The 14,476-nt window shown below is 45.7% G+C and overlaps 1 long non-coding RNA gene across 1 annotated transcript; it reads left to right on the top strand.

The window, feature by feature from the left end:
- Window positions 14-3,028, top strand: LOC108636579. Its single transcript, XR_001918477.1, has 3 exons — window positions 14-68; window positions 451-613; window positions 2,491-3,028. It is a non-coding gene; the product is annotated as an uncharacterized LOC108636579 (long non-coding RNA).

Genomic DNA, 14,476 nt, shown 5'->3' with positions numbered 1-14,476 from the left:
TGGCAGCGAGAAGGACAAGACTCAACCGGGCGGAAGTGACACGCATCGAGGGCGCCCCGCTTCCGGAAGTAAGTGCGGTCTAGCAGCTCTTGGGCACCCGGCGGCCTTTTTGTAGAGGCCTCGCTGACGTCAGCGGAAACGTCCCAGATTTTTTTCCCGTTTGTTGACCATTGCTACTGCGACCTGTTTTTCTTTCTTTTTTTTTTTTTTTTTTTTTACTGTGAATAGTGAAAATTGCTCAGTCGTGTTCGACCCTTTGTGACCCCATGAACTATACAGTCCATGGAATTCTCCAGGCCAAAATACTGGAGTGGGTAGCCGTTCCCTTCTCCAGGACATCGAACCAGAGTCTCCCGCACTGCAGGCGGATTCTTTACCAGCTGAGCCACCAGGGAAGCCCTTAAGCGTCCCCCCTCCTTTTTTTTTTAACTGAGTACCTTTTATTTACAGTGCCTATTGTTCTGTTACCTATTATTGGTTCTGCTCAGACTGGCGATTGGCTAATGGCGCCGTCAATCTCCAGAGGAAAGGACTAAGTTTCAGACACCTCGGAAAAATTACTGAGCCCCTTTTTGCTGAAATGAAAAGTTCTGGAGAAAACCCAAGAGATTCGGTGAGTTTAGAAGGTTGTGGCTATTACAGGGAAATGTATGACAGCTCTGTCTACACGTTAAAATCACTTGGGGAGTTTTGGTCCCTCTTGTGTAGGGCCTGGGCATCCACATTTTATAAAAAAAAAAAAAAATTTCCCAACCCCCCCCACCCCCACTGGATTCTAATGTGCAAACGGGATGGACAGTTACTACCTTTGTGTATCTTTTCAACAAGAAATTGACCAGGGAATAGATAAACGTAAATCAATAAGTTGATTCTGATCTTAACAGTCGTCTATTTTAAGCTAATTAAGCATTGATTTTTTTAGTTAATAACAAACTGCTATTTTCCACTCAATTAAACTGAATGTGTTTTAATGATAGGAAGGTAATCAAACTAATTTATTGATGAAAAGCTGTATGCGTCACAGAGGTATAAAAAACTACCCAGTAAAGTCAGAATGTAAACAGTGGGAAACAAGCCTTCATGTTTCCTGATACTAGAACACTTTGCCCAGCGGTAAAGAGACAACTGGCTCCAAATGAACTCTTCGGGTGAAGCAGAAGCCTGAGAACCATGTTTGGGGACCTGTCAGGGAAAGCATTGTATGAAATGGCTCTCTCTGACCTCCTTCCTTTGACTTCTTTGCTCTTGGCAGATCTTGCATGCGCAGAACCACTGAATGGCATGCACGGATTCTAGCCCAAAGTTTGTAAAGTTGAAAGTCACAGGCTGTACTTGGCCGACAAGTATGCTTTGTTTATTTTGGACATTACTGACTGCCTTTTAAGATATTTTAGGACTTCTCTGGCGGACCAGTGGTTAAGACTCCATGCTTCCAATGCAGGCTATATGGCGTTCGATCCCTAATCAGGGGACTAAGTTCCCATATGTCACATGGCATGGCCAAAAAATATATAGATAGATAGATTACCAACTTCTCTTGAAAATGTTGAAGGTCTGGCAACACTAGGTTTATATTTTTGCATGGCCACATGGCCTAGAGCTGAGTGGTTATTTTATTCCTGTCTGCTGTGATCCCCACTGTTGGTTACTGATTGCCTGACACTAGTTGAATTTCATTTGAGTGTTATCAGTGTGTGTTGTATTGTGCTAAATCAATTCCTGGTCTAAGAGAATGTTGTTGGTTGCCTACTCAGCATCCACTTCCCCTCTCTCACCTGAGTAGAACACAACCAGGACTTTATTCATATGATTATTTATATCCAGTTAGACCCCTTCATTCCATATGTCTTGAAGGAAGCTGACTTCACTTCCCTCTTCAAGGATTGTCTTAATTCAAATAGTAAGTCCCATTCCCAAACCCAAAGTTCTACTCTTAACAGTGGATAGTTTAATCGGGCTGAATTGCTTGGAATAATAGGACTGAAGCAGTTTACTTATCTTCTGAATTTATTGTGAGGCCTGAAACTGTTGGAGCTTTCTTGTTACCAGGCTTGATAATGAAATCAACACAGAGATGGGAAAACTAGAAGAATCTCAGGGATGTTGCTCCAACTGAGTAAATGTTAAAATATCTAATTAGCTTTATTGAGTAATTCATGAATTGGGCAGCATCCTGTTTAGCAAGTAGAGGGGAGCTCCAAAAGGCTATAGAAAGAGATTTTTAAAGGTAAGATCAGGAAGTCAAAGACAAAGATTATTTCAAACTTAGGTAGCCTGTCCATAGTGGATGAAGGGATCTTTGTGCCAGTTTACTTCATCTTCCTTTCAAGGATGGAAAGGTTTACCTCATTGGTGCTGACCGCAAAATTCACACTCACCAGTTAGAATTACCTTCTTGGAGAGGATTGTGACTGCCATAAGGTCAAGTATTAAGTCTTCCTTTTAGCACAAGTAACTCCACTTTGGGCCTCTAATTCTTTTTTTTAACAGGGAAATGGTGCCAGGTCAACTCAAGACACCCCTATTCCACCCACACTTCAGAGTGCTGGAGAAGATATTGAGAAGACAGAAGACCTTTATAGAACCTTTTAATTCTTACCATGTAGGTAACCAGATTCTCCAGCTATTGGTGAGATCTGTCTTTCCCAAGAGCTCCAGTCATCTGACACCTTCCCAATAGCCTGTCCTGATTCAAAGAGGTGGCTTCACCGTAGAGAAAATGGAATAGATGAAAGGGAAGATGGCCAAGACCTCTTTCATTGACCGCATTTCCAGTTTCTGATCATCTACTACATGTTCACAAGCTACCAGCCCACAATCGTAATCAAGAGAAAAAAAGAATAACCCTGGAAAAATAAGTTTGGCCCTCAGTACTAAATGGCAGAACGTTTGCTGGGCTATAAGAATATTTTTTTGTGGGGGAAGCTTCCTTGGTCGCTCACGTGGTAAAGAATCTGCCTGCAATGCAGAACAGGGTTTGATCCCTGGGTCTGGAAGATCCCTTGGAGAAGGGAATGGCTACCCACTCCATTATTCTTGCCTGGAGAATCCTGTGGACAGAGGAGCCTGGCAGGCTACAGTCCATAGGATCACAAAGAATCAGACTCGACTGAAGCCAATTTAGCATGCACAAGGATATTTACTGTTTTATACCTTTGAAAGCTCTTGTATTTGATTGCTTGTATCAACATTATAATTTAAGTAATAATCCTTTTTAAAAAGGAGTAGAGTCCTAAAGATTTCAAGTGATTTTTTCCAAGTTACTTAATGGCTATTTCTCCAAGGACCCGTCTTCAGGCTAGTTGCCAGTCTTGGTTAAATATATGGTTCTGCCACCAGGTGGCAGCAGGCAATGTGCTTTTCACTTCCAGTTTGTCAAAAGCGTTGCTTGAAGAGTACAATATTAACTCTTTGGCCATGTGTTAACTCTTTCCTACTGGCTCAGACGGTAAAGCATCTGTCTGCAATGCAGGAGACCCGGGTTCAATCCCTGGGTTGGGAAGATCCCCTGGAGAAGGAAATGGCAACCCACTCCAGTATTCTTGCCTGGAAAATCCCATGGACCATGGAGCCTGGTAGGCTACCGTCCATGGGGTTGCAAAGAGTCAGACACGACTGAGTGACTTCACTTTAACTCTTAAAAACCTGAACAACTAAGTAGCAGAGGCTTAATGCTTTCATAGAGGATAAAATTAACATATATTGGATTTTTGTTTACCACCTTGTCTGTGCTTGCTGCCGAAGAAGGCAATGGCACCCCACTCCAGTACTCTTGTCTGGAAGATCCCATGGGCGGAGGAGCCTGGTAGGCTGCAGTCCATGGGGTCGCTAAGAGTCAGACACGACTGACCGACTTCACTTTCACTTTTCATTGTCATGCATTGAAGAAGGAAATGGCAGCCCACTCCAGTGTTCTTGCCTGGAGAATCCTACGGACGGCAGAGCCTCGTGGGCTGCCATCTATGGGGTCACACACAGTCGGACACGACTGAAGCGATGCAGCAGCAGCAGCTGTGCTTGCTGCAGATGTTCAGTAAGGTTTTTGTTGTATCTCCATGCATTCCAGTATTCCGTGTACTCTGGATTGGGTTATCTGTATGCTAAACATGATTCTAGAAGTCCCTTATTTATCCTGTTTTTAGACTAGTTGTATTCTATCCAGCATAACATCACTTGTTAAACAGAAACACAGATTCCATGGCATCTGCTTTATACTTGGTGAAATCTTAGAATCTTTGGGAGAAAGCTCTCTAGAAATGCAAGTTCTTACTTTTTAAATTATGCCCCGCCTCTAAGCATGTTTGAGGACCACTGCTTTAAGTGATGATATCCGGCTCTGCCTGAGAGAGCTCTTCAGAAGCCAGCCCTCTCTTGTCCTGTCCCTCCCCTACCTTATCATCATTCACCGTGGCTGCAGCCATCTCCTTCTCCACACTCTGCCTCCTCTTCTCCAGATCACCTGGCCGACTATGCCACACCAGGCCTGGCCCTCTTTGTGAATTCTGGGGACCATGATCTTGGCTCAATCCAGGGAGGCAGAGTCAGGCCTCTCATCCTCAGAGAGTGAGGATAGGGAGTCCCAGCAGGATCTATGGAAGCAAAAGAGCTGATATATGTTTACAGGTTGTTAGAAAAGCTCCACTTCTTCTAAAAAGTTATGTTCTATGTTACAGTCAGAAAAATTGTCTTTTTATACCGTGTGGTATTCTATGGTTCAGTTCAGTTCAGTTCAGTCGCTCAATTGTGTCCGACTCTTTGCGACCCCATGAATCGCAGCACGCCAGGCCTCCCTGTCCATCACCATCTCCCAGAGTTCACTCAAACTCACAGCCATCGAGTCAGTGATGCCATCCAGCCATCTCATCCTCTGTCGTCCTCTTTCCTGCCCCCAATCACTCCCAGCATCAGAGTCTTTTCCAATGATAGAACTGAACATCTTCCCACTAAAAACTCTTTAAAAACATCTATAGAAACATCTATTTCAAGCCAAGGGCCAAAATCACACTGAATAGTGATGTGTTACAAGTGGTCTTATTAAAGTCAGGGACAAGTCAAGGATGCTGTGATCACCTCTATTAATTATCAATGCTCTGAAAGTTCTAGAATGTGCTATCAGGCAAGAAAATTCCATAATAATTGTGGTTGCTAAAAGAGGGAAATAAAATAGTCACTGATTAAAGATGATATGGTGGCTACCTGAAAAACCTGAAAGTAGCAGCTGAAACATAGTGATAAATCGAACAGCTGTCAGGGAGTGAGATGCTAACAACTCTCCAGAGTTACTGTTGGCAAAAGAATCAGTGTAACTGCTGGAAATTGCAGTGAGGAAAGGATGCAATCTAAAAGAGCAAGGTGGTGGGGGAATAGAAATACCCTATGATTAAACTTAAGAGGAATAAAATACCAATCTGCACAAAAACATAAAGTTAGTCTACTGAGGAACAAAGGATGGAAGGAAGGGATCGGGGGAGGGAGGGAGGAAGCTTGTATAAATGGATGGATGGATGGATAAATGAGTGGATGGGTGGATGGATGGATGGGTGGTTGGATAGATGGATGGATTGATAGATGGAGGATGGATGGATGGGTGGATAAATGGATTAGTGAGTAGATAGATGGATGGACAGATGACTGTCTGACTGGATGGACAGGTAGATGGATGGATAGATGAATTAGTGAGTGGATGGGTGGGTGGATGGATGAATTAGTGAGTGGATGGGTGGGTGGTTGGATGAATTGGTGAGTGGACTGATGGATGGATGGATGGATGGATGGATGGATGGATGGATGGGTGGATAACGGAGGATGGAATGAACAAAGCAGATGTTTACACTCCAATTCTAGAAACATATTCTACGAAATTGAGTAGGAGCTGGGTAATGATCGCTTTCTCCAGAACAGTGGCAAGTGTTTGGAAACGGCCTAAGTGCTCATCAGGGAGGGGTGAAGTACAATCTGTGGACACCCCACAAGGAACAGCCCTCCCCCTCCTTCCTGCCACCTTCCCCATCCCCAGGAGCTCATCAAGGGTTCTGCCGATGCCCCGCCCCCAACCCCATCCTCATGGGGTGGGGTGGGGTGGGGTTGGGGGTGGGATGCTGCTTGAGTTCACCACCCATTAAACTTAACTCATAAAATGCTCCCTTTACTGAGGTACTTTAATTAAAACCTCCGGGGAACCCTCAGCACCTTCATTTCTAAAAAGGTGGCTCTAGTGAACCCTCTGGGGCACAGAGAGCAGAGCAGATAACACTGAGAACAAGTGCATCAGTGAGGGGTGAGTTGACCACCCTCACGCTCACACTTAGAAACAAGGAAGACAAACGGACGAGAAAGCCTTCACGCTTTTTGTGTAAAATAACCATGAGCCTGAGTCAGGCTCCACCTGCTCCTCAGGGCAGGTACATCTGGGAGGTCACGTCTCCTCACCAGGGTTCCTCTCCAGAGTGGACACGCGGAGCATGGGGACTGAGCTGTGTCCTGAGTCTGCACTCGAGAAATGAGGAACTGGCCAGCCCTGATCTGGCAACAATCCACATTTCCACCAGATGCGTTTTAATTTTTCCAACTAGGAGGACCCTCTTACAGGACTTTCAAGGTCTTCCCACGTGGAGGAAACTTGGATGAGCACGATATGACTTGGTGTGACCTTGTGGATGTACGGACTCTTAAAACCCTGAGAGCCCAGGGTCTACAGCTCCCGAAAAGGCAACTGCCGAAGAGGACAGGCTGGACACGGCAAACAAGGGAAAAACAATGCAGCCTGGGGGCTAAGCCTTTTCTCTTTCACTTTCTTGACATTTCTTTTAATACATTTTCCAAAACTTCCTTTTTTTTTTACAATTTTCACATTTTCAAAAGTCCCTTTTTTATGTTTTCAAAACTCCCATTTCTCTATTAACAATGACACTGCAGCCCAGCTGTTACAAAAATAATCTGTCTGAAGTATTCAATCATCTGTCTTTTAACAACACTACTGCTGCAAATGAAAAGCTGTCATGGTTTTGAATGCTAGAACTTTAAGCTGGATGTCTGTATAGAGAACCCCGGAAGCAACACAAACAGGGCGCAAACTCTCCCTAGGGAAGGAGGGAGGTGTACCCTTCTGGACGGGGTGGAGCGGCCAGTCAGGGACATGCTCTCCTGGATCGCCAGCCACAGCTTCAGCCGGTGCAGCGGGTTGCTGATGCCGATCTCACACTGGATCTCCGTGTCTAACAGGGTGACAGGGTGGACATGATGGCGCCGCCCTTCGCCGCTTCTTGGCTTGGCAAGCAGCCACCTACCAGGCTGGGATCCCGACCCAGAGCTGGGGACGGGAGACAGGAGGCAGGAGGTTATGCGTGGCTGTGGAGGGACTGACACACCCAGCCCAGGACAGGGGTGCAGGTGCAGGTGGGGGTGAGGCGCCTACACACCTCCAGCCAGACCACCACAACAGTTGGCCCGGCCCACTGTGCGAAGGCAAGCCTTGTCTCCCAGCTTCCTCCAGCAACTCATGCCTACAAGTAACGAAACATTCAAAATTCAAGAATGACTAGTACACACTGGTATAAAACAAGTTAACCTAAGTATTTATTCTCTTTATAAATTTGAAAAGTGAAATAGTATGTATCTCACAATTTTCCTTTAATCTTCTAAACCATCTACTTAATGAGAGTTCAGACATATTACAAAGAACACCCGAGTCATCAAATGCTGAATGAGTCCCCGCAATTCCTTATAGAATCACCTCCTTCCCGATGAAAGAGTTATTGCCAACCTTAAAGGATTCAGAAGTCTGCACATCCAAGGGAGGAGGGTAGTCAAGGAAAAACATCCACTCTTCCCTTTCTAAACAGTGAGGACAGATACACAGAAGAGGAAACCACACCGAGATCTGAACAGAGGAATCCGTCCCCGAGAGAGCTTCAGGAATGCACACCGTTTCACAACAGACACACACAGAGCAATACAGACTTTCAACACAGGACGCTGTAACACAGCAAGCAAGGAGAGGGCTGGACGGGGCTGTTTCTCTCCTACACTGCTGTTCAGCTAACTAGCTATGTGCTAAATTAAGATCCTGGTTATTCTTTTTTGACTAGGCCACTGTGTGGCTTGCAGGACCCTAGTTCTCCAATCAGGAATCAAACCCCAGGCCTCCTGCAGTGGAAGTGCAGAGTGCTAGCTACTGGACTGCTAGGGAATTCCCTAAAGATACACAGTGGCTTTTCAATACACTCAAATAGCATCAGACTTTACTTAAGACAGTAAGTCTATGTATGGTTAAAGCTCAAAATGCTTCACATCAAATTTCAAGTAACTGTTCCTTTAAGTCAACCTTAGGTTTCCTAGAATAGTAAATATAATCTAGAGCCAGACATCTTGGAAAGTGAAGTCAAGTGGGCCTTAGAAAGCATGACTATGAACAAAGCTAGTGGAGCTGATGGAATTCCATTTCAGCTGTTTCAAATCCTGAAAGATGATGCTATGAAAGTGCTGCACTCAATATGCCAGTAAATTTGGAAAACTCAGCAGTGGCCACAGGACTGGAAAAGGTCAGTTTTCATTCCAATTCCAAAGAAAGGAAATGCCAAAGAATGCTCCAACTACTGCACAATTGCACTCATCTCACATGCTAGTAAAGTAATGCTCAAAATTCTCCAAGCCAGGCTTCAGCAATACATGAACCATGAACTTCCAGATGTTCAAGCTGGTTTTAGAAAAGGCAGAGGAACCAGAGATCAAATTTGCCAACATCTGCTGGGGCATCAAAAAAGCAAGAGAGTTCCAGAAAAAAACATCTATTTCTGCTTTATTGACTATGCCAAAGCCTGTGACTGTGTGGATCACAACAAAATGTGGAAAGTTCTTCAAGAGATGGGAATACCAGACCACCTGACCTACCTCTTGAGAAATCTGTATGCAGGTCAGGAAGCAACAGTTAGAACTGGACATGGAACAACAGACTGGTTCCAAATAGGAAAAGGAGTACGCCAAGGCTGTATATCGTCACCCTGCTTATTTAACTTCTATGCAGAGTCCATCATGAGAAACGCTGGTTGGAAGAAACACAAGCTGGAATCAAGATTGCCAGGAGAAATATCAATAACCTCAGATATGAAGATGACACCACCCTTATGGCAGAAAGTGAAGAGGAGCTAAAAAGCCTCTTGATGAAAGTGAAAGAGGAAAGTGAAAAAGTTGGCTTAAAGCTCAACATTCAGAAAACTAAGATCATGGCATCCGGTCCCATCACTTCATGGGAAATAGATGGGGAAACAGTGTCAGACTTTATTTTGGGGGGCTCCCAAATCACTGCAGGTGGTGACTGCAGCCATGAAATTAAAAGATGCTTATTCCTTGGAAGAAAAGTTGTGAACAACCTAGATAGTATATTCAAAAGCAGAGACATTACTTTGCCGACTAAGGTCCGTCTAGTCAAGGCTATGGTTTTTCCTGTGGTCATGTATGGATGTGAGAGTTGGACTGTGAAGAAGGCTGAGCACCGAAGAATTGATGCTTTTGAACTGTGGTGTTGGAGAAGACTCTTGAGAGTCCCTTGGACTGCAAGGAGATCCAACCAGTCCATTCTGAAGGAGATCAGCCCTGGGATTTCTTTGGAAGGAATGATGCTAAAGCTGAAACTCCAGTACTTCGGCCACCTCATGCAAAGAGTTGACTCATTGGAAAAGACTCTGATGCTGGGAGGGATTGTGGGCAGGAGGAGAAGGGGATGACCGAAGATGAAATGGCTGGATGGCATCATGGACTCGATGAGCGTGAGTCTGAGTGAACTCCGGGAAATGGTGATGAACAGGGAGGCCTGGCGTGCTGCGATTCATGGGGTCGCAAAGAGTCGGACACAACTGAGCGACTGAACTGAACTGAACTGAGGAATAATTATACCAGAAAACACAACATGTATCTTAATAGCTCAAAAAGTGAAAGTGAATTCTCTCAGTCGTGTGCAACTTTTTGCGACCCCATGGACTGTAGCCTAGCAGGCTCCTCCATCCATGGAATTTTCCAGGCAAGAGTACTAGAGTGGGTTACCATTTCCTTCTTCAGGGGATCTTGGATCTCCCAGGGATCAAACCCAGATTTCCCACATTGCTGGCAGATGCTTTACCATCTGAGCTACCAGGGAAGCCCCTTAATAGCTCAAGGAGAGTTTTTTTAAAAAAAGCCAACTTTTTAAATTCCCGTATCCCAGGGGAACGAGCATGTACCACATGCCTGGAGTTTGCATCCCAATCACAACCACCATCCAGAAGCAAATGGAAGAATCGCTTGGCTTCTGCTGGGGTTTATTTCCTTCCTCAGCTATAAGATATCGCATCACTCTGCTGTCACCGGCTCACTCTCAGCTGAAACCTCTCTTTACAGAGACAGCTTCAGAAACGAGCCTGGGGGGCTGCCTGCTCTGCTGCGATGACCCTGCTTGGCCCGCCCTGCAGGGCTACTTAGCTAGGACTGCCTCTGCCCCCTCGAGGATCAAATTTGAGTCCCCAAGTGCAATTCGTTAAAACACTTGCTTAGCGAAGTAAACTGATGTGGCATGCTTCCTCGCCTTAAAATTAGAGTCACAGGAGAAAGACATTCGGAAATACAGTGAATTCTATGGGGAACAGACACGCCCAAGAGAAAGCCACACCCTCTGCGGATGACAATGGGCACTTTAAAGCAGGACATGAGCACCATGGTCAAGCTGTCTTTCCTAACAAGATGGCTGTGTGAGCTTCTTCCCATCAAATGCTACACATGTGGCACCACCCAGACAACAGGTGTGGCCTTGTTTTCTGAGACTGACCATCCGCACAGCCCAGCACCTCCTACGAGGGTTCGCTGGGCTCCCCTTCACCAACACCGTGCCCCACTCCTGCAGCGCTGCTCAGCTCAGAGCCTGGAGCTGGGGACGAGCCCCACGGGGAGGCTTCAGGACACACACAGCTCAGCAAACCTGCTGACTCAGCTTCCCCTGCGAGCTGGCACATGACAGTGTCCACCAAGGGGAAGGGGAAAGACAGCATTTAGACCAGGAGGTACATGATGCCTGAGGGGAGTCCCCGCACGCCCAGGACACTGCGATGACCAACAGGGACACGGATGGTCCCAGCGGCCTCGGCCTCCACTCCTCACGGAGCACGTCCATGGCGAGCCCACAGTGCTCTCCCTGGGTTTCCACAGAACGTGAAAATCTGAGATTCACCAACCCTCAAAAATTCTCTGAAAGTGGATGCATTGGCTGCATAAATTTAGCAAGTAAAAGAATACCTTTGAGACAAATTGGGGCTTAATAGAAAGAAAATAGTTTTGAGAAACAAACTGATTCTTACAACTATAATGCCATAAATGTTAAACTATATTCAAGTGATATTTTTTCTGGAATACTAAAATATTTTTTCACGTTTTATAGGTAAGGCATTTTCCTTGTAGTCAATGTTGTCTCTGGTTGACAGAGCTGAGATTACCCACTGTGGTCAGAAAGAAAATCCTCGTACTTTGAATTGTTCTCTGTGAAGCCACCAGAACTTCCTGGAATTTGCCACACGTAGCAACAGAGCGAAGAACAACCCATTTGTGCACGTGCACACACAAACACACACACACACAGAGTTATATGTCCACCTTAACACCAGATCCAGAGAAACCTGCCTACCAGAAAACACACACACACACACACACACACACACATCCCTAAACACAGGCACTGAATCCACTGGGATTCCTTTATAATTATCCTTCCATCACTTTCAAGACAAGAGGCACAGGGCTCCTGAAACTGACAATGAGGTGAGCAGGCTCCTTACTTGTGGGTGTCCCTCATGTCCTCGTGGCTGGCCATGCACAGCACCCCGTCTGCAGCCAGTCCAGCCCAAGGGACCATAGAGAGGTGGGGCTCGAGGTTTCACATTTTATGGTGGTCTTGTCATCTCGTACCTCTTCCCGTAAAGCTGGCAGCTGAGGGAATGAGGTTAAGTGTAAAACTGGGTAACAATAGACTGTATCAAATATGTGAATCTGGAGCTCTGTGAATAGCTGAGTAGCTGTGGAGTAGCTGTCCCCATGTCGGCGTTTCTGTCATTGAATGTGCCCTTGATGCTCTAGTGTGACTGCCCCGTCCCCGCCAGGTGGCAGGGACCCCCACATGGCAGCCCCCAGGCTCACTCTCTCCAGCTCATCCACCCTCTAGAAGTTTCCCCAGACCCTCAGTAGGAGTGGGCGCTGCAGGTGTGTGTGTGTCCTCGTGCCCCGTGTGATGTTGCACGACTAACCGCAGTCTGTGCTTGCACTCTTCCTCCCGCACTCGTGGGGCCAGGCAGCATGGCAGGAACGCAGAGGCTGGATTCTGCTACAGTCAGGACTTACTCCTGTTGAGCTTCGGGTGAGTACAGGCGGGCCTGGTCCTTCAGGGGCACGGAGGCCACTCCCTAGGAGTGGAGGGTCAGCAGGTTTCTGAAGGTCGCGCCCGGGAGAGCCCTCAGCAGCAGAGAACATGACCTTGGCGCCCAGCTGCCGCCTGAGTGGTCAGAGCGTGACCTGAGTCTCCCTCGCATCTGTGCACACGGGTGTCCCTCGCACAGCAGCAGTGTTGCTGGCCATGCCCTGCGTGCACGTTCTCGGAAGGAACAGGGCCCAGAGCATCAGGGGTCACGATGCTGCCCTGCCCTGGGCCTCTCCATCCGGAGGCCAGCGTTTAACACAGAAGTGCACCGGCATCTGGGGGTCGGCCGCCGCTGAAGGGCCACCCTCCCTTGAAGGTGCTGCTCTTGGTGGTCCTCTGGTGGGTCCAGCCTGGGAGCCCAGCCGCTCTGAGAGCAGGAGGCTGTCTGCTCTGTCCTGTTCATGTCTCAGCTAAAAAGCTGGATTGGGTTTTTTAAGTTTTACCAGCAGCTTTTAGTTATATGTCAGAATAAAGTCAGCCACAGAGTTCTCTCCTTGATCTGCTTGGTTCTTCACGTTTCTCTGAATTCTCAAAGCAGCTGAAGCCCAGAATGGGGTGGGGAGGAGGGAGGTGTCTAGAGGGGAGGGGCTCAGGCACCAGCCGCTGTCCCAGGACTGACTCGTCTGTGTGTTTGTTTACCCACACTACTTCTGCAGGTGATTATACAGCGTCCAGAATACGATAAAGACTACATTTTGAACTTAATGCAATCTTTAATCTGTTAATACTTGTTATATGGACCCTAAGATATTTTATTAGAGTTTTTAATTAGTGAAAAATTCATGAATACCATAGAGAAAATATTTTAAACTTTCATGTTTCTTATATTTATGTAAACTTATGACTTCATTTATATACTTACTTTTTCTTGTATATCCAGGTTATGAATATCCTTTCAGATCAGTTCATGTTCTGATACCTGATTTTAGTCTTTCAAATGAATGTACTATAATACTTGTCTGTATAAATCCTGTGAACAAATATAGGACTTTTGTAAATGATGCATTTATTCTAATTATTCTTGTTTAATTTTTAAATGTTAAACCATGAGAGGAGGGGTTTTACTGCGATTGTAAAATCATCATGACACGGTGTGTATTATCCTTCCAGAATGTAACCAAGCTCTCCAACAATCACTCTGAAATGAGCGAACTTAATTTCAACCAATTGTTGTATTTTAAGACTGACCTAAACTGTACTTTTTTTCTAGGAAGAAATGCTTTTTGTCTGCAGCATGAAGAGATTTAAAAGTACTGGGTGTTCAATGTGAGCTTCTAATGAAATTTGGGCTGAAAGGATGACTAGAAGATGACTATTAAAATCTGTCCTGTAACCTAGTCTCTGGACCTGGATCTCTCCTCTCCAGTGAGACTCTTCGAGGACCAATCGCGATGCCCTGCACCCGCTGCGGAGCCATCGAGCTGGACAGTGAGGGCGCCACCTCCCCGACAGACAGACAGCACAGTGCAGCTCTGACAAAGGCCTTATTTTTCTGATGTAAATCATCTTTTTACATCTGTTTGTAAACATGTTTAAAGAATGGACCTAGGCATACATTTTTAGATTTTGATGACATAGCCATTTTGGATAGTATAAGTAGCAAATGTAACTTTTACTTTTTCAGCAGCACATTAAAAAAGCCAGCAAGAGATGCGTTCAGATCATGGTGCCTTATTATGCAGCTGATATCTTGGTAGACAGAGACGGCATGTCTCTTTACATGTGCGTTCTGCCCTTAATTTCCTTGTACAACTCATTGTTATCATTCTGTTTTTCTATTAATCTTTTGTGAACTTCCTGAATATGTGACAAAGTATGTACAGTCTACTTTTGAACTATTTTTATTACAGTATTATTTACTGCTTTCTTTCAATAAAGTACTGAAGCAAAATTTCCCACTGCCAATAAAGAGTGCCGAGGGTAAGCTGTACTCTCAATGAGAACAGACCAGAGCTGGTAACAGGAGCCCGTTTCATCACACGGACATTCTGTTAAGAGAAACGGATGGATACAATGGAAAGGCTAGAAGGTGGAAGTATAGGGGTC

Source organism: Capra hircus, chromosome 8 (assembly GCF_001704415.2).
Source record: "Capra hircus breed San Clemente chromosome 8, ASM170441v1, whole genome shotgun sequence".
Lineage (NCBI taxonomy): Eukaryota > Metazoa > Chordata > Mammalia > Artiodactyla > Bovidae > Capra > Capra hircus.
The sequence above is the reverse complement of the archived record's forward strand: the minus strand, read 5'-3'. Positions and strand labels throughout refer to the sequence as shown.